Source organism: Anomaloglossus baeobatrachus, chromosome 9, assembly GCF_048569485.1.
Source record: "Anomaloglossus baeobatrachus isolate aAnoBae1 chromosome 9, aAnoBae1.hap1, whole genome shotgun sequence".
NCBI lineage: Eukaryota > Metazoa > Chordata > Amphibia > Anura > Aromobatidae > Anomaloglossus > Anomaloglossus baeobatrachus.
In genome coordinates, this window is record NC_134361.1 from 119,372,875 (window position 1) to 119,396,717 (window position 23,843).

Consider the following 23,843-nt stretch of genomic DNA (forward strand, 5'->3'; position numbering starts at 1 on the left):
ACTGTTTTTTCAAATAAATTTCTTTTGTCGATTTTTTTTTTTTTGTTAGTACTGACAGTTTATGATGTTGAGTATCTAATAGACGCCATGACATCACAAACTGCTGGGCCTGATCTCAGGTTACTTTACAGCTAGTATCAACCCGATTTATTACCCCGTTTGCCACTGCACCAGGGCACGGGATGAGCTGGGGTGAAGCGCCAGGATTGGCGCATCTAGTGGATGCGCCACGTCTGGGGTGCCTGCGGCCTGCTATTTTTAGGCTGTGAAGGCCCAATAACTATGGACCTTCCCACCCTGAGAATACCAGACCACAGCTGTCCGCTTTACCTTGGCTGGTGATCCAATTTGGGGGGGACCCTACTTTTATTGTGTAATTATTAATATTTATACAATAATTATAAAAAAGAGCCTGAGGGGACCTCCACATTGGATCCCCAACCACGGTAAAGCTGCCAGCTGTGGTTTTCAGGCTACAGCCGTCTGCTTTACCCTAGCTGGCTATCAAAAATGGGGGGACCCAACGTCATTTTTTTTTTTAACTATTTTTTAAATAGAAAAAATTAATGGGCTTCCCTGTATTTTGATTGCCAACCAAGGTAACGGCAGGCAGATGGGGGTGGCAACCCATAGCTGTCTGCTTTATCTGCGCTGAGAATCAAAAATACCGCGGAGCGCTACGTCATTTTTTTAAAGATTTATTTTTACAGCACTGTGATGTCCAGCAATCAAAATACAGGGAAGCCCATTTTATTTTTAGTTATTTAAATAAATAATTAAAAAAAATATATATGAGCTCCCGCTGCATTTTTTGTATTGCTAGCTAAGGGTAATCCAAGCAGCTACTGGCTGCTAACCCCCACTGCTTGGTGTTACCTTCACTGGCAATGGAAAATCCAGGGAAGCATTTTTTATTTTTTTTGCCAAAAAACTACAAAAAAAGGACGTGAGCTTCGCCATATTTTTGTATGCTAGCCAGGTATAGCAGGCAGGTGCTGGAAGAGTTGGATACAGCGCCAGAAGATGGCGCTTCTATGAAAATGCCATTTTCTGAGGCGGCTGCAGACTGCAATTCGCAGCAGTGGGGCCCAGAAAGCTCAGGCCAACCTGTGCTGCGGATTCCAATCCCCAGCTGCCTAGTTGTACCTGGCTGGACACAAAAATGGGGCGAAGCCTACGTCATTTGTTTTCTAATTATTTCATGAAATTCATGAAATAATAAAAAAAGGGCTTCCCTTTATTTTTGGTTCCCAGCCGGGTACAAATAGGCAACTGGGGGTTGGGGGCAGCCGTACCTGCCTAGCATACAAAAATATGGCGAAGCCCACATAATTTTTTCAGGGGGCAAAAAACTTCTGCATACAGTCCTGGATGGAGTATGCTGAGCCTTGTAGTTCTGCAGCTGCTGTCTGTCTGTATGGAGAAGAGCAGACAGCAGCTGCAGAACTACAAGGCTCAGCATACTCCATCCAGGACTGTATGCAGAATTTTTTTGCCCACCAAAAAAATGACGTGGGCTTCGCCATATTTTTGTATGCTAGCCAGGTACAGCAGGCAGCCACGGGCTGCCTCCAACCCCCAGTTGCCTATTTGTACCCGGCTGGGAACCAAAAATATAGGGAAGCCCGTTTTTTTTTAATTATTTCACTTATTTCATGAAATAATTAAAAAACAAATGACGTGGGCTTCGCCCCATTTTTGTGTCCAGCCGGGTACAACTAGGCAGCTGGGGATTGGAATCCGCAGCACAGGTTAGCCCGAGGTTTCTGGGCGCCTCTGCTGCGGATTTCAGTCCGCAGCCGTCCCAGAAAATGGCGCTCTCATAGAGGCGCCATCATCTGGCGCTGTATCCAACTCTTCCAACAGCCCTGGAGCCGGGTGGCTTGTTGGGTAATCATGAGTTAATACTGGCTTTGTTTTACTAGCCAGTATTAAGCCAGAGATTCTTAATGTCAGGCACGTTTGACCCGGCCATTAAGAATCTCCAATAAAGGGTTAAAAAAAACACCACACAGAGAAAAAATACTTTAATAGAAATAAATACACAGACACATTAGAGACTCCATCTTTATTACCCCGTCAGCCCTCCACGATCCTGCTCTTCTGTCTTCTTTCTTTCTAGTGTAGTAGTAGTGACGATTGTAGTGAGGATGAGGTTCCCCAGCCCATCATGGGCTGAGGCATCTCATCCTCACTACAATCCTCACTAGTGTAGTAGTAGTGACGATTGTAGTGAGGAGGATGAGGTTCACCAGCTCATCACTTGGGGCTGGGGAACCTCATCCTCACTACAATCCTCACTACAATCGGGAAGCAGCGTGCAGCCTTCACTCCGTGAGTGATCAGTGCTGGCTGTCAGCGGTAACAGCGGTAACGCTGACAGACGCGTTACCATAGCAACGGTGCTCTCGGAGCCGCAGTTAGCGGTGACGTCACCGCTAACTGCGTTGCTATGGCAACGGTGATCTCCGTTAATGACCGGCTGTGTCAGCCGGTCCCTAACGGAACGGGGAGTCGACCGTGTGCTAGAGCATGTCGCCGGTACACGGCGATACACATATGTGCACCGTGTACCGGAGAGATGCACTCGCAGGTCCTACATGACGCGTCATAGTCATGTGACCAGTCTGTAGCCAATGAGATAATAGCCACGTGACTGGTCACATGGCTATTTTGACGTCACGATAGGTCCTGCATCTCTGCTGGCAGTGCCGTCACCGGGAGGATTCAGCGATCATCGGATGGAATAGCGGCAGGAGACAGAGTGCAGAAGGGATCGCGAGGACCGGTAAGTGTTATGGCAATGTTTATTAACTGTTTGTGTACATTTATAATGCATTTTTATGTGTTTGTGATTGCCTCCCATTATAGCCTATTGGTTCGAGTTCGGTTCGTCGAACGTTCGACGAACCGAACTCAAACGGGACCTCCGTTCGGCGAGCCGACCTCGAGCCGAACCGGGACCGGTTCGCTCATCTCTACTCCTGACTGTATGTAAGGTGTGAATGTGGAACAACGGTGATTACCCTCTCCTTACCCGAAGCGATACCGCACCTTAAATAAAGTGCAGTACTCTGTGGTGACTGGAGCCGCAGGGGCACCACAACAGCACATAAAAGCATTCTGTCATGTAGGGCAAAGTACAAGCAGGTCAGTAACTAGCAGGTCTAAGGGTTTGTAGAAATTACAGGAGTTTGCAAAGATAAACATGCCAAAACAAAAAAGAAAAAAACGACCAACAAAGCCCAATTGCTGAATGTGAAAGACTTTAATAAAGGTGAATGGTGAGCAGCACAATCACAAGAAGAACACCGATGTCAGAAATTCCCGGCAAGTAGAAATAACAATCACTTAAGAATCATAGAAATTATTTGGAGTATCATATACACAGTATAGAGGGTAAAAAATGTACATAGTATAGAAATCAGATTTACCAGTGATAACAGGCATGTGTATGGGCAAACAGTAGGTCTCTTGTGAAAAAAACTAATCACTACGTTGTCATATTTGCTATAATTAGCACAATATATATACACCTTTCCCGTATGTGTGACAGCCACCCATCTTTCCCATTAGTTTCTTTCCTTCCATGTAGCCTGTTTTCTCTACATCTGGTATGTGTGTAATGACCACTCCATGAACCCCCAATTCTCCCCTTGTTTATGACTTCCCTGTTATCTGTGCCTATGTTCTCATACAGCTGGGGTCAGTTTTGATTTAAGTAATCAGGCTAGTACCAGCCTGTTACGGGGGGGCTGTCTGATAATAAAACCTAAAGGAATGTCAGACAGTCAGGGTCCACCGTGCAAAGACTCTGCTGCAGACTATGGCAGAGGATAAGGGGTATATAAGTGTGCCACTGTAAAAAATGATAGCACAAGTGCAGAGTGCAATACCTCTGTTAAACTCACAGAGGAATATAATTAGAAAATAAAGCAATTCCTCCCTTACTTGGAGGGTGTGTGGAATGGTCTGTGTTAAAGATCACAGAGACAAAAGCAGTGAGTGTGAAATGGCACCTACCTAGGTCCGTTCCTCTAGTGGTGCCAGGAGACGGACAGCAGTGTAAGCCGCACAAAGCTCCTACCTGCGTTCGCTCCACTAGTGTGCGAGGACACGAACCACTAGATATGGCACCTGCCTAGGTCCGCTCTTCTAGTGGTGCAAAAGAGACGGACAGCAGCGTAAGCCGCACAAAGCTCCTACCTGCGTTCGCTCCACTAGTGTGCGAGGACACGAACCACTAGATATGGCACCTGCCTAGGTCCGCTCTTCTAGTGGTGCAAAAGAGACGGACAGCAGCATAAGCCGCACAAAGCTCCTACCTCTGTTCGCTCCCCTAGTGTGCGAGGATACGAACAACTGCAAGACGCAGTATAAGGAACGTTACCCTAGCGGCAACGTCCACCTACGAGTAGAATCACAAGGCCCAGCCGGACCATGTGCCTCAGGAAGCTGCCTATGTCCGCTCCACTAAGAGGTAAGGATACGGACTGCAGCCGAAGCTGTAAGGTATAAGAACGCTACCCTGCCGGTAGCGCTCACCTAACATAGACAGAGAGATGCCTAGAGGGACATGCACAGGGCGTCTACCCTCATGCATGAACCAAGAGGACTGAGCGCCGGGCGACGTGCGTCAGGGTCTTATATAGACTCTGTGCCTCATCAAAGATGGAGGACACCAGAGCCAATCCGCTGCCAGAATGACAGCAATGACGTCACGCTGGCCTATCACCGAGCAAAGCGTCACAAGCACATGACCAGCGACCAATCGGCATAGAAGGTGTCAGAGACATGTGACCTCGTGTCACAAGCACATGACCAGTGGCCAATCAGCTTAGAAGGTGTCAAAGACATGTGACCTCGTGTCAGCGATGATGTCACCCGCACATGTGCAATGGCTCCAAGATAGGACATAGTCTCCAGCGCTTGCACATGTGCAGTAGCAAGAAATCCGGACATAGTCTCCAGAGCCACAGCAACCGTAACACAGCCCCTCCCTTCTGTGATCCACCTGAGTGCTTCTAACACTATATATGTGGCTCACATTGTCGGCCTCAACATTGTCGGCATGTGGATCCTTAAGTGTGGATGGATAAGTGTGCAGAAAATGAATTAGCCCGAATTTCAAATTCTGCCCTTATTTACTCACCATCTACTCTCCATCATCTAATCATCGTGTCTGCTCTATTCTCAGGTATGTGTGACAGCCACCCATCTTTCCCATTAGTTTCTTTCCTTCCATGTAGCCTGTTTTCTCTACATCTGGTATGTGTGACAGCCACCCATCTTTCCCATGAGTTTGCCTTTCCTTCCATGTATCCTGTTTTCTCTACATCTGGTATATGTGTAATCAGGGCCGGCTCCAGGTTTTTGTGGGCCCCGGGCGGAAGAGTCCCAGTGGGCCCCATCCACACACAGACACACATACGTACACATACATATACATATTTAACGACAAACTCACAAAAATACATATAGAACTGACACATCTATACAGTCATATACACTGACATACATAGATACACATCATACATGCATACATACAGAGACACACACTGCTATGCTGCATACATACAGACACAGCGCTGCTACATACATACACACCTAGCTCTGCTATATACATACACACCTAGCTCTGCTATATACATACACACCTAGCTCTGCTATATACATACACACCTAGCTCTGCTATATACATACACACATAGCTCTGCTATATACATACACACCTAGCTCTGCTATATACATACACACCTAGCTCTGCTATATACATACACACATAGCTCTGCTATATACATACACACCTAGCTCTGCTATATACATACACACCTAGCTCTGCTACATACATACACACCTAGCTCTGCTATATACATACACACCTAGCTCTGCTATATACATACACACCTAGCTCTGCTATATACATACACACCTAGCTCTGCTATATACATGCACACATAGCTCTGCTATATACATACACACCTAGCTCTGCTATATACATACACACATAGCTCTGCTATATACATACACACCTAGCTCTGCTATATACATACACACATAGCTCTGCTATATACATACACACATAGCTCTGCTATATACATACACACATAGCTCTGCTATATACATACACACATAGCTCTGCTATATACATACACACCTAGCTCTGCTATATACATACACACCTAGCTCTGCTATATACATACACACATAGCTCTGCTATATACATACACACATAGCTCTGCTATATACATACACACATAGCTCTGCTATATACATACACACATAGCTCTGCTATATACATACACACATAGCTCTGCTATATACATACACACCTAGCTCTGCTATATACATACACACATAGCTCTGCTATATACATACACACCTAGCTCTGCTATATACATACACACCTAGCTCTGCTATATACATACACACCTAGCTCTGCTATATACATACACACCTAGCTCTGCTATATACATACACACCTAGCTCTGCTACATACATACACACATAGCTCTGCTATATACATACACACATAGCTCTGCTACATACACACATAGCTCTGCCACATACATACACACATAGCTCTGCTATATACATACACACATAGCTCTGCTATATACATACACACATAGCTCTGCTATATACATGCACACATAGCTCTGCTATATACATACACACATAGCTCTGCTATATACATACACACATAGCTCTGCCACATACATACACACATAGCTCTGCTATATACATACACACATAGCTCTGTTACATACACACATAGCTCTGCTATATACATACACACATAGCTCTGCTATATACATACACACCTAGCTCTGCTATATACATACACACCTAGCTCTGCTACATACATACACACATAGCTCTGCTATATACATACACACATAGCTCTGCTACATACACACATAGCTCTGCCACATACATACACACATAGCTCTGCTATATACATACACACATAGCTCTGCTATATACATACACACATAGCTCTGCTATATACATGCACACATAGCTCTGCTATATACATACACACATAGCTCTGCTATATACATACACACATAGCTCTGCCACATACATACACACATAGCTCTGCTATATACATACACACATAGCTCTGTTACATACACACATAGCTCTGCTATATACATACACACATAGCTCTGCTATATACATACACACCTAGCTCTGCTATATACATACACACCTAGCTCTGCTATATACATACACACCTAGCTCTGCTATATACATACACACCTAGCTCTGCTATATACATACACACCTAGCTCTGCTACATACATACACACATAGCTCTGCTATATACATACACACATAGCTCTGCTACATACACACATAGCTCTGCCACATACATACACACATAGCTCTGCTATATACATACACACATAGCTCTGCTATATACATACACACATAGCTCTGCTATATACATGCACACATAGCTCTGCTATATACATACACACATAGCTCTGCTATATACATACACACATAGCTCTGCCACATACATACACACATAGCTCTGCTATATACATACACACATAGCTCTGTTACATACACACATAGCTCTGCTATATACATACACACATAGCTCTGCTATATACATACACACCTAGCTCTGCTATATACATACACACCTAGCTCTGCTATATACATACACACATAGCTCTGCTATATACATACACACATAGCTCTGCTATATACATACACACATAGCTCTGCCACATACATACACACATAGCTCTGCTATATACATACACACATAGCTCTGTTACATACACACATAGCTCTGCTATATACATACACACATAGCTCTGCTATATACATACACACCTAGCTCTGCTATATACATACACACATAGCTCTGCTATATACATACACACCTAGCTCTGCTATATACATACACACCTAGCTCTGCTATATACATGCACACATAGCTCTGCTATATACATACACACATAGCTCTGCTATATACATACACACATAGCTCTGCTATATACATACACACCTAGCTCTGCTATATACATACACACATAGCTCTGCTATATACATACACACATAGCTCTGCTATATACATATACACATAGCTCTGCTATATACATACACACATAGCTCTGCTATATACATACACACCTAGCTCTGCCACATACATACACACCTAGCTCTGCTATATACATACACACATAGCTCTGCTATATACATACACACCTAGCTCTGCTATATACATGCACACATAGCTCTGCTATATACATACACACATAGCTCTGCTATATACATACACACATAGCTCTGCTATATACATACACACTTAGCTCTGCTATATACATACACACATAGCTCTGCTATATACATACACTCCTAGCTCTGCTATATACATACACACATAGCTCTGCTATATACATACACACCTAGCTCTGCTATATACATACACACATAGCTCTGCTATATACATACACACATAGCTCTGCTATATACATACACACCTAGCTCTGCCACATACATACACACCTAGCTCTGCTATATACATACACACCTAGCTCTGCTACATACATACACACATAGCTCTGCTATATACATACACACCTAGCTCTGCTATATACATACACACATAGCTCTGCTACATACATACACACCTAGCTCTGCTATATACATACACACATAGCTCTGCTACATACATACACACCTAGCTCTGCTATATACATACACACATAGCTCTGCTATATACATACACACCTAGCTCTGCTATATACATGCACACATAGCTCTGCTATATACATACACACATAGCTCTGCTATATACATACACACATAGCTCTGCTATATACATACACACATAGCTCTGCTATATACATACACACATAGCTCTGCTATATACACACACACATAGCTCTGCTATATACATACACACATAGCTCTGCTATATACACACACACCTAGCTCTGCTATATACATACACACCTAGCTCTGCTATATACATACACACCTAGCTCTGCTATATACATACACACCTAGCTCTGCTATATACATACACACATAGCTCTGCTATATACATACACACATAGCTCTGCTATATACATACACACATAGCTCTGCTATATACATACACACATAGCTCTGCTATATAGATACACACATAGCTCTGCTATATAGATACACACATAGCTCTGCTATATACATACACACATAGCTCTGCTATATACATACACACATAGCTCTGCTATATACATACACACATAGCTCTGCTATATACATACACACATAGCTCTGCTATATACATACACACATAGCTCTGCTATATAGATACACACATAGCTCTGCTATATACATACACACATAGCTCTGCTATATACATACACACATAGCTCTGCTATATACATACACACATAGCTCTGCTATATACATACACACCTAGCTCTGCTATATACATACACACATAGCTCTGCTATATACATACACACCTAGCTCTGCTATATACATACACACATAGCTCTGCTATATACATACACACATAGCTCTGCTATATACATACACACTTAGCTCTGCTATATACATACACACATAGCTCTGCTATATACATACACTCCTAGCTCTGCTATATACATACACACATAGCTCTGCTATATACATACACACCTAGCTCTGCTATATACATACACACATAGCTCTGCTATATACATACACACATAGCTCTGCTATATACATACACACCTAGCTCTGCCACATACATACACACCTAGCTCTGCTATATACATACACACCTAGCTCTGCTATATACATACACACATAGCTCTGCTATATACATACACACATAGCTCTGCTATATACATACACACATAGCTCTGCTACATACATACACACCTAGCTCTGCTATATACATACACACCTAGCTCTGCTATATACATACACACCTAGCTCTGCTATATACATACACACATAGCTCTGCTACATACATACACACCTAGCTCTGCTATATACATACACACCTAGCTCTGCTTTATACATACACACATAGCTCTGCTATATACATACACACCTAGCTCTGCTATATACATGCACACATAGCTCTGCTATATACATACACACATAGCTCTGCTATATACATACACACATAGCTCTGCTATATACATACACACATAGCTCTGCTATATACATACACACATAGCTCTGCTATATACACACACACATAGCTCTGCTATATACATACACACCTAGCTCTGCTATATACATACACACCTAGCTCTGCTATATACATACACACCTAGCTCTGCTATATACATACACACATAGCTCTGCTATATACATGCACACATAGCTCTGCTATATACATACACACATAGCTCTGCTATATACATACACACATAGCTCTGCTATATACATACACACCTAGCTCTGCTATATACATACACACCTAGCTCTGCTATATACATACACACCTAGCTCTGCTATATACATGCACACATAGCTCTGCTATATACATACACACATAGCTCTGCTATATACATACACACATAGCTCTGCTATATACATACACACATAGCTCTGCTATATACATACACACATAGCTCTGCTATATACATACACACATAGCTCTGCTATATACATACACACATAGCTCTGCTATATACATACACACATAGCTCTGCTATATACATACACACATAGCTCTGCTACATACATACACACATAGCTCTGCTATATACATACACACATAGCTCTGCTATATACATACACACATAGCTCTGCTATATACATACACACATAGCTCTGCTATATACATACACACATAGCTCTGCTATATACATACACACATAGCTCTGCTATATACATGCACACATAGCTCTGCTATATACATACACACATAGCTCTGCTATATACATACACACATAGCTCTGCTATATACATACACACATAGCTCTGCTATATACATACACACATAGCTCTGCTATATACATACACACATAGCTCTGCTATATACATACACACATAGCTCTGCTATATACATACACACATAGCTCTGCTATATACATACACACCTAGCTCTGCTATATACATACACACATAGCTCTGCTATATACATACACACATAGCTCTGCTATATACATACACACATAGCTCTGCTATATACATACACACATAGCTCTGCTATATACATACACACATAGCTCTGCTATATACATACACACATAGCTCTGCTATATACATACACACATAGCTCTGCTATATACATACACACCTAGCTCTGCTATATACATACACACCTAGCTCTGCTATATACATACACACATAGCTCTGCTATATACATACACACATAGCTCTGCTACATACATACACACATAGCTCTGCTATATACATACACACCTAGCTCTGCCACATACATACACACATAGCTCTGCTACATAAATACACACATAGCTCTGCTATATACATACACACATAGCTCTGCTACATACAGACATAGCTCTGCTATATACATACACACCTAGCTCTGCTATATACATACACACCTAGCTCTGCTATATACATACACACATAGCTCTGCTATATACATACACACATAGCTCTGCTATATACATGCACACATAGCTCTGCTATATACATACACACATAGCTCTGCTATATACATACACACATAGCTCTGCTATATACATACACACATAGCTCTGCTATATACATACACACATAGCTCTGCTATATACATACACACATAGCTCTGCTATATACATACACACATAGCTCTGCTATATACATACACACCTAGCTCTGCTATATACATACACACATAACTCTGCTATATACATACACACATAGCTCTGCTATATACATACACACATAACTCTGCTATATACATACACACATAGCTCTGCTATATACATACACACATAGCTCTGCTATATACATACACACATAGCTCTGCTATATACATACACACCTAGCTCTGCTATATACATACACACATAGCTCTGCTATATACATACACACCTAGCTCTGCTATATACATACATACCTAGCTCTGCTATATACATACACACCTAGCTCTGCTATATACATACATACACACCTAGCTCTGCTATATACATACATACACACCTAGCTCTGCTATATACATACACACATAACTCTGCTATATACATACACACCTAGCTCTGCTATATACATACACACCTAGCTCTGCTATATACATACACACATAGCTCTGCTATATACATACACACCTAGCTCTGCTATATACATACATACACACCTAGCTCTGCTATATACATACATACACACCTAGCTCTGCTATATACATACACACATAACTCTGCTATATACATACACACCTAGCTCTGCTATATACATACACACCTAGCTCTGCTATATACATACACACCTAGCTCTGCTATATACATACACACATAGCTCTGCTATATACATACACACATAGCTCTGCTATATACATACATACACACCTAGCTCTGCTATATACATACACACATAGCTCTGCTATATACATACACACATAGCTCTGCTATATACATGCACACATAGCTCTGCTATATACATGCACACATAGCTCTGCTACATACATAGCTCTGCTATATACATAGCTCTGCTATATACATACACACATAGCTCTGCCACATACATACACACATAGCTCTGCTACATACACACATAGCTCTGCTATATACATACACACCTAGCTCTGCTACATACACACATAGCTCTGCTATATACATACACACATAGCTCTGCTATATACATGCACACATAGCTCTGCTATATACATACACACATAGCTCTGCTATATAAATGCACACATAGCTCTGCTATATACATACACACATAGCTCTGCTATATACATACACACATAGCTCTGCTATGTACATACACACATAGCTCTGCTATATACATACACACATAGCTCTGCTATATACATACACACATAGCTCTGCTATATACATACACACATAGCTCTGCTATATACATACACACATAGCTCTGCTATGTACATACACACATAGCTCTGCTATATACATACACACCTAGCTCTGCTATATACATACACACCTAGCTCTGCTATATACATACACACCTAGCTCTGCTATATACATACACACATAGCTCTGCTATGTACATACACACATAGCTCTGCTATATACATACACACATAGCTCTGCTATGTACATACACACATAGCTCTGCTATATACATACACACATAGCTCTGCTATATACATACACACATAGCTCTGCTATATACATACACACATAGCTCTGCTATGTACATACACACATAGCTCTGCTATGTACATACACACATAGCTCTGCTATATACATACACACCTAGCTCTGCTATATACATACACACCTAGCTCTGCTATATACATACACACCTAGCTCTGCTATATACATACACACATAGCTCTGCTATGTACATACACACATAGCTCTGCTATATACATACACACATAGCTCTGCTATGTACATACACACATAGCTCTGCTATATACATGCACACATAGCTCTGCTATATACATACACACCTAGCTCTGCTATATACATACACACATAGCTCTGCTACATACATACACACCTAGCTCTGCTATATACATACACACATAGCTCTGCTACATACATACACACCTAGCTCTGCTATATACATACACACATAGCTCTGCTATATACATACACACCTAGCTCTGCTATATACATGCACACATAGCTCTGCTATATACATACACACATAGCTCTGCTATATACATACACACATAGCTCTGCTATATACATACACACATAGCTCTGCTATATACATACACACATAGCTCTGCTATATACACACACACATAGCTCTGCTATATACATACACACATAGCTCTGCTATATACACACACACCTAGCTCTGCTATATACATACACACCTAGCTCTGCTATATACATACACACCTAGCTCTGCTATATACATACACACCTAGCTCTGCTATATACATACACACATAGCTCTGCTATATACATACACACATAGCTCTGCTACATACATACACACATAGCTCTGCTATATACATACACACATAGCTCTGCTATATACATACACACATAGCTCTGCTATATACATACACACATAGCTCTGCTATATACATGCACACATAGCTCTGCTATATACATACACACATAGCTCTGCTATATACATACACACATAGCTCTGCTATATACATACACACCTAGCTCTGCTATATACATACACACATAGCTCTGCTATATACATACACACATAGCTCTGCTATATACATACACACATAGCTCTGCTATATACATACACACATAGCTCTGCTACATACATACACACATAGCTCTGCTATATACATACACACATAGCTCTGCTATATACATACACACATAGCTCTGCTATATACATACACACATAGCTCTGCTATATACATACACACATAGCTCTGCTATATACATACACACATAGCTCTGCTATATACATACACACATAGCTCTGCTATATAGATACACACATAGCTCTGCTATATACATACACACATAGCTCTGCTATATACATACACACATAGCTCTGCTATATACATACACACATAGCTCTGCTATATACATACACACCTAGCTCTGCTATATACATACACACATAGCTCTGCTATATACATACACACCTAGCTCTGCTATATACATACACACATAGCTCTGCTATATACATACACACATAGCTCTGCTATATACATACACACCTAGCTCTGCTATATACATACACACCTAGCTCTGCTATATACATACACACATAGCTCTGCTATATACATACACACTTAGCTCTGCTATATACATACACACATAGCTCTGCTATATACATACACTCCTAGCTCTGCTATATACATACACACATAGCTCTGCTATATACATACACACCTAGCTCTGCTATATACATACACACATAGCTCTGCTATATACATACACACATAGCTCTGCTATATACATACACACCTAGCTCTGCCACATACATACACACCTAGCTCTGCTATATACATACACACCTAGCTCTGCTACATACATACACACATAGCTCTGCTATATACATACACACCTAGCTCTGCTATATACATACACACATAGCTCTGCTACATACATACACACCTAGCTCTGCTATATACATACACACCTAGCTCTGCTATATACATACACACATAGCTCTGCTATATACATACACACCTAGCTCTGCTATATACATACACACCTAGCTCTGCTATATACATACACACATAGCTCTGCTATATACATACACACATAGCTCTGCTATATACATACACACATAGCTCTGCTATATACATACACACATAGCTCTGCTATATACATACACACATAGCTCTGCTATATACATACACACATAGCTCTGCTATATACACACACACATAGCTCTGCTATATACATACACACCTAGCTCTGCTATATACATACACACCTAGCTCTGCTATATACATACACACCTAGCTCTGCTATATACATACACACATAGCTCTGCTATATACATACACACCTAGCTCTGCTATATACATACACACCTAGCTCTGCTATATACATACACACATAGCTCTGCTATATACATACACACATAGCTCTGCTATATACATACACACATAGCTCTGCTATATACATACACACCTAGCTCTGCTATATACATACACACCTAGCTCTGCTATATACATACACACCTAGCTCTGCTATATACATGCACACATAGCTCTGCTATATACATGCACACATAGCTCTGCTATATACATACACACATAGCTCTGCTATATACATACACACATAGCTCTGCTATATACATACACACCTAGCTCTGCTATATACATACACACATAGCTCTGCTATATACATACACACATAGCTCTGCTATATACATACACACATAGCTCTGCTATATACATACACACATAGCTCTGCTACATACATACACACATAGCTCTGCTACATACATACACACATAGCTCTGCTATATACATACACACATAGCTCTGCTATATACATACACACATAGCTCTGCTATATACATACACACATAGCTCTGCTATATACATACACACATAGCTCTGCTATATACATGCACACATAGCTCTGCTATATACATGCACACATAGCTCTGCTATATACATACACACATAGCTCTGCTATATACATACACACATAGCTCTGCTATATACATACACACCTAGCTCTGCTATATACATACACACATAGCTCTGCTATATACATACACACATAGCTCTGCTATATACATACACACATAGCTCTGCTATATACATACACACATAGCTCTGCTATATACATACACACCTAGCTCTGCTATATACATACACACATAGCTCTGCTATATACATACACACATAGCTCTGCTATATACATACACACATAGCTCTGCTATATACATACACACATAGCTCTGCTATATACATACACACATAGCTCTGCTATATACATACACACATAGCTCTGCTATATACATACACACCTAGCTCTGCTATATACATACACACCTAGCTCTGCTATATACATACACACATAGCTCTGCTATATACATACACACATAGCTCTGCTACATACATACACACATAGCTCTGCTATATACATACACACCTAGCTCTGCCACATACATACACACATAGCTCTGCTACATAAATACACACATAGCTCTGCTATATACATACACACATAGCTCTGCTACATACAGACATAGCTCTGCTATATACATACACACCTAGCTCTGCTATATACATACACACCTAGCTCTGCTATATACATACACACATAGCTCTGCTATATACATACACACATAGCTCTGCTATATACATACACACATAGCTCTGCTATATACATGCACACATAGCTCTGCTATATACATACACACATAGCTCTGCTATATACATACACACATAGCTCTGCTATATACATACACACATAGCTCTGCTATATACATACACACATAGCTCTGCTATATACATACACACATAGCTCTGCTATATACATACACACCTAGCTCTGCTATATACATACACACATAGCTCTGCTATATACATACACACATAGCTCTGCTATATACATACACACATAGCTCTGCTATATACATACACACATAGCTCTGCTATATACATACACACATAGCTCTGCTATATACATACACACATAGCTCTGCTATATACATACACACATAGCTCTGCTATATACATACACACATAGCTCTGCTATATACATACACACATAGCTCTGCTATATACATACACACATAGCTCTGCTATATACATACACACATAGCTCTGCTATATACATACACACCTAGCTCTGCTATATACATACACACATAGCTCTGCTATATACATACACACCTAGCTCTGCTATATACATACACACCTAGCTCTGCTATATACATACATACACACCTAGCTCTGCTATATACATACATACACACCTAGCTCTGCTATATACATACACACATAACTCTGCTATATACATACACACCTAGCTCTGCTATATACATACACACCTAGCTCTGCTATATACATACACACCTAGCTCTGCTATATACATACACACATAGCTCTGCTATATACATACACACATAGCTCTGCTATATACATACATACACACCTAGCTCTGCTATATACATACACACATAGCTCTGCTATATACATACACACATAGCTCTGCTATATACATGCACACATAGCTCTGCTATATACATGCACACATAGCTCTGCTACATACATAGCTCTGCTATATACATAGCTCTGCTATATACATACACACATAGCTCTGCCACATACATACACACATAGCTCTGCTACATACACACATAGCTCTGCTATATACATACACACCTAGCTCTGCTACATACACACATAGCTCTGCTATATACATACACACATAGCTCTGCTATATACATGCACACATAGCTCTGCTATATACATACACACATAGCTCTGCTATATAAATGCACACATAGCTCTGCTATATACATACACACATAGCTCTGCTATGTACATACACACATAGCTCTGCTATGTACATACACACATAGCTCTGCTATATACATACACACATAGCTCTGCTATATACATACACACATAGCTCTGCTATATACATACACACATAGCTCTGCTATATACATACACACATAGCTCTGCTATGTACATACACACATAGCTCTGCTATATACATACACACCTAGCTCTGCTATATACATACACACCTAGCTCTGCTATATACATACACACCTAGCTCTGCTATATACATACACACATAGCTCTGCTATGTACATACACACATAGCTCTGCTATATACATACACACATAGCTCTGCTATGTACATACACACATAGCTCTGCTATATACATACACACATAGCTCTGCTATATACATACACACATAGCTCTGCTATATACATACACACATAGCTCTGCTATTACATACACACATAGCTCTGCTATGTACATACACACATAGCTCTGCTATATACATACACACCTAGCTCTGCTATATACATACACACCTAGCTCTGCTATATACATACACACCTAGCTCTGCTATATACATACACACATAGCTCTGCTATATACATACACACATAGCTCTGCTATATACATACACACATAGCTCTGCTATGTACATACACACATAGCTCTGCTATATACATGCACACATAGCTCTGCTATATACATACACACATAGCTCTGCTATATACATACACACATAGCTCTGCTATATACATACACACATAGCTCTGCTATATACATACACACATAGCTCTGCTATATACATGCACACATAGCTCTGCTATATACATACACATAGCTCTGCTATATACATGCACACATAGCTCTGCTATATACATACACACATAGCTCTGCTATATACATACACACATAGCTCTGCTATGTACATACACACATAGCTCTGCTATATACATACACACATAGCTCTGCTATATACATACACACATAGCTCTGCTATATACATACACACATAGCTCTGCTATATACATACACACCTAGCTCTGCTATATACATACACACATAGCTCTGCTATATACATACACACATAGCTCTGCTATATACATTCACACATAGCTCTGCTATATACATACACACATAGCTCTGCTATATACATGCACACATAGCTCTGCTATATACATACACACATAGCTCTGCTATATACATACACACATAGCTCTGCTATATACATACACACATAGCTCTGCTATATACATACACACATAGCTCTGCTATATACATACACACCTAGCTCTGCTATATACATACACACATAGCTCTGCTATATACATACACACATAGCTCTGCTATATACATACACACATAGCTCTGCTATATACATGCACACATAGCTCTGCTATATACATACACATAGCTCTGCTATATACATACACACCTAGCTCTGCTATATACATACACACATAGCTCTGCTATGTACATACACACATAGCTCTGCTATATACATGCACACATAGCTCTGCTATATACATACACATAGCTCTGCTATATACATACACACCTAGCTCTGCTATATACATACACACATAGCTCTGCTATATACATACACACATAGCTCTGCTATGTACATACACACATAGCTCTGCTATATACATACACACATAGCTCTGCTATATACATACACACATAGCTCTGCTATATACATACACACCTAGCTCTGCTATATACATACACACATAGCTCTGCTATATACATACACATAGCTCTGCTATATACATGCACACATAGCTCTGCTATATACATACACATAGCTCTGCTATATACATGCACACATAGCTCTGCTATATACATACACACATAGCTCTGCTATATACATACACACATAGCTCTGCTATATACATACACACCTAGCTCTGCTATATACATACACATAGCTCTGCTATATACATACACACATAGCTCTGCTATATACATACACACATAGCTCTGCTATATACATACACACATAGCTCTGCTATATACATACACACCTAGCTCTGCTATATACATACACACATAGCTCTGCTATATACATACACACCTAGCTCTGCTATATACATACATACATAGCTCTGCTATATACATACACACATAGCTCTGCTATGTACATACACACATAGCTCTGCTATATACATACACACATAGCTCTGCTATATACATACACACCTAGCTCTGCTATATACATACACACCTAGCTCTGCTATATACATACACACATAGCTCTGCTATGTACATACACACATAGCTCTGCTATATACATACACACCTAGCTCTGCTATATACATACACACCTAGCTCTGCTATATACATACACACCTAGCTCTGCTATATACATGCACACATAGCTCTGCTATATACATACACACATAGCTCTGCTATATACATACACACATAGCTCTGCTATATACATACACACCTAGCTCTGCTATATACATACACACCTAGCTCTGCTATATACATGCACACATAGCTCTGCTATATACATACACACATAGCTCTGCTATATACATACACACCTAGCTCTGCTATATACATACACACCTAGCTCTGCTATATACATACACACATAGCTCTGCTATGTACATACACACATAGCTCTGCTATATACATACACACATAGCTCTGCTATGTACATACACACATAGCTCTGCTATATACATACACACATAGCTCTGCTATATACATACACACATAGCTCTGCTATATACATACACACATAGCTCTGCTATGTACATACACACATAGCTCTGCTATGTACATACACACATAGCTCTGCTATATACATACACACCTAGCTCTGCTATATACATACACACCTAGCTCTGCTATATACATACACACCTAGCTCTGCTATATACATACACACATAGCTCTGCTATGTACATACACACATAGCTCTGCTATATACATACACACATAGCTCTGCTATGTACATACACACATAGCTCTGCTATATACATGCACACATAGCTCTGCTATATACATACACACATAGCTCTGCTATATACATACACACATAGCTCTGCTATATACATACACACATAGCTCTGCTATATACATACACACATAGCTCTGCTATATACATGCACACATAGCTCTGCTATATACATACACATAGCTCTGCTATATACATGCACACATAGCTCTGCTATATACATACACACATAGCTCTGCTATATACATACACACATAGCTCTGCTATGTACATACACACATAGCTCTGCTATATACATGCACACATAGCTCTGCTATATACATACACACATAGCTCTGCTATATACATACACACATAGCTCTGCTATATACATACACACATAGCTCTGCTATATACATACACACATAGCTCTGCTATATACATGCACACATAGCTCTGCTATATACATACACATAGCTCTGCTATATACATGCACACCTAGCTCTGCTATATACATACACACATAGCTCTGCTATGTACATACACACATAGCTCTGCTATATACATACACACATAGCTCTGCTATATACATACACACATAGCTCTGCTATATACATACACACCTAGCTCTGCTATATACATACACACATAGCTCTGCTATATACATACACATAGCTCTGCTATATACATACACACCTAGCTCTGCTATATACATACACACATAGCTCTGCTATATACATGCACACATAGCTCTGCTATATACATGCACACATAGCTCTGCTATATACATACACACATAGCTCTGCTATATACATACACACATAGTTCTGCTATATACATACACACCTAGCTCTGCTATATACATACACACCTAGCTCTGCTATATACATACACACCTAGCTCTGCTATATACATACACACATAGCTCTGCTATGTACATACACACATAGCTCTGCTATATACATACACACATAGCTCTGCTATGTACATACACACATAGCTCTGCTATATACATGCACACATAGCTCTGCTATATACATACACACATAGCTCTGCTATATACATACACACATAGCTCTGCTATATACATACACACATAGCTCTGCTATATACATACACACATAGCTCTGCTATATACATGCACACATAGCTCTGCTATATACATACACATAGCTCTGCTATATACATGCACACATAGCTCTGCTATATACATACACACATAGCTCTGCTATATACATACACACATAGCTCTGCTATGTACATACACACATAGCTCTGCTATATACATACACACATAGCTCTGCTATATACATACACACATAGCTCTGCTATATACATACACACATAGCTCTGCTATATACATACACACCTAGCTCTGCTATATACATACACACATAGCTCTGCTATATACATACACATAGCTCTGCTATATACATGCACACATAGCTCTGCTATATACATACACATAGCTCTGCTATATACATGCACACATAGCTCTGCTATATACATACACACATAGCTCTGCTATATACATACACACCTAGCTCTGCTATATACATACACACATAGCTCTGCTATATACATACACACATAGTTCTGCTATATACATACACACCTAGCTCTGCTATATACATGCACACATAGCTCTGCTATATACATACACACATAGCTCTGCTATGTACATACACACATAGCTCTGCTATATACATGCACACATAGCTCTGCTATATACATACACACATAGCTCTGCTATATACATACACACATAGCTCTGCTATATACATACACACATAGCTCTGCTATATACATACACACATAGCTCTGCTATATACATGCACACATAGCTCTGCTATATACATACACATAGCTCTGCTATATACATACACACATAGCTCTGCTATGTACATACACACATAGCTCTGCTATATACATACACACATAGCTCTGCTATATACATACACACATAGCTCTGCTATATACATACACACATAGCTCTGCTATATACATACACACATAGCTCTGCTATATACATACACACAGAGCTCTGCTATATACATACACACATAGCTCTGCTATATACATACACACCTAGCTCTGCTATATACATACACACATAGCTCTGCTATATACATGCACACCTAGCTCTGCTATATACATACATACACACCTAGCTCTGCTATATACATACATACACACCTAGCTCTGCTATATACATACACACATAGCTCTGCTATATACATACACACATAGCTCTGCTATATACATACACACATAGCTCTGCTATATACATACACACATAGCTCTGCTATATACATACACACATAGCTCTGCCACATACATACACACCTAGCTCTGCTATATACATACACACATAGCTCTGCTATATACATACACATAGCTCTGCTATATACATACACACCTAGCTCTGCTATATACATACACACATAGCTCTGCTATATACATACACATAGCTCTGCTATATACATACACACATAGCTCTGCTATATACATACACACATAGCTCTGCTATATACATACACATAGCTCTGCTATATACATACACACATAGCTCTGCTATATACATACACACATAGCTCTGCTATATACATACACACATAGCTCTGCTATATACATGCACACATAGCTCTGCTATATACATACACACATAGCTCTGCTATATACATACACACATAGTTCTGCTATATACATACACACCTAGCTCTGCTATATACATACACATAGCTCTGCTATATACATACACACATAGCTCTGCTATATACATACACACATAGCTCTGCTATATACATACACACATAGCTCTGCTATATACATACACACCTAGCTCTGCTATATACATACACACCTAGCTCTGCTATAT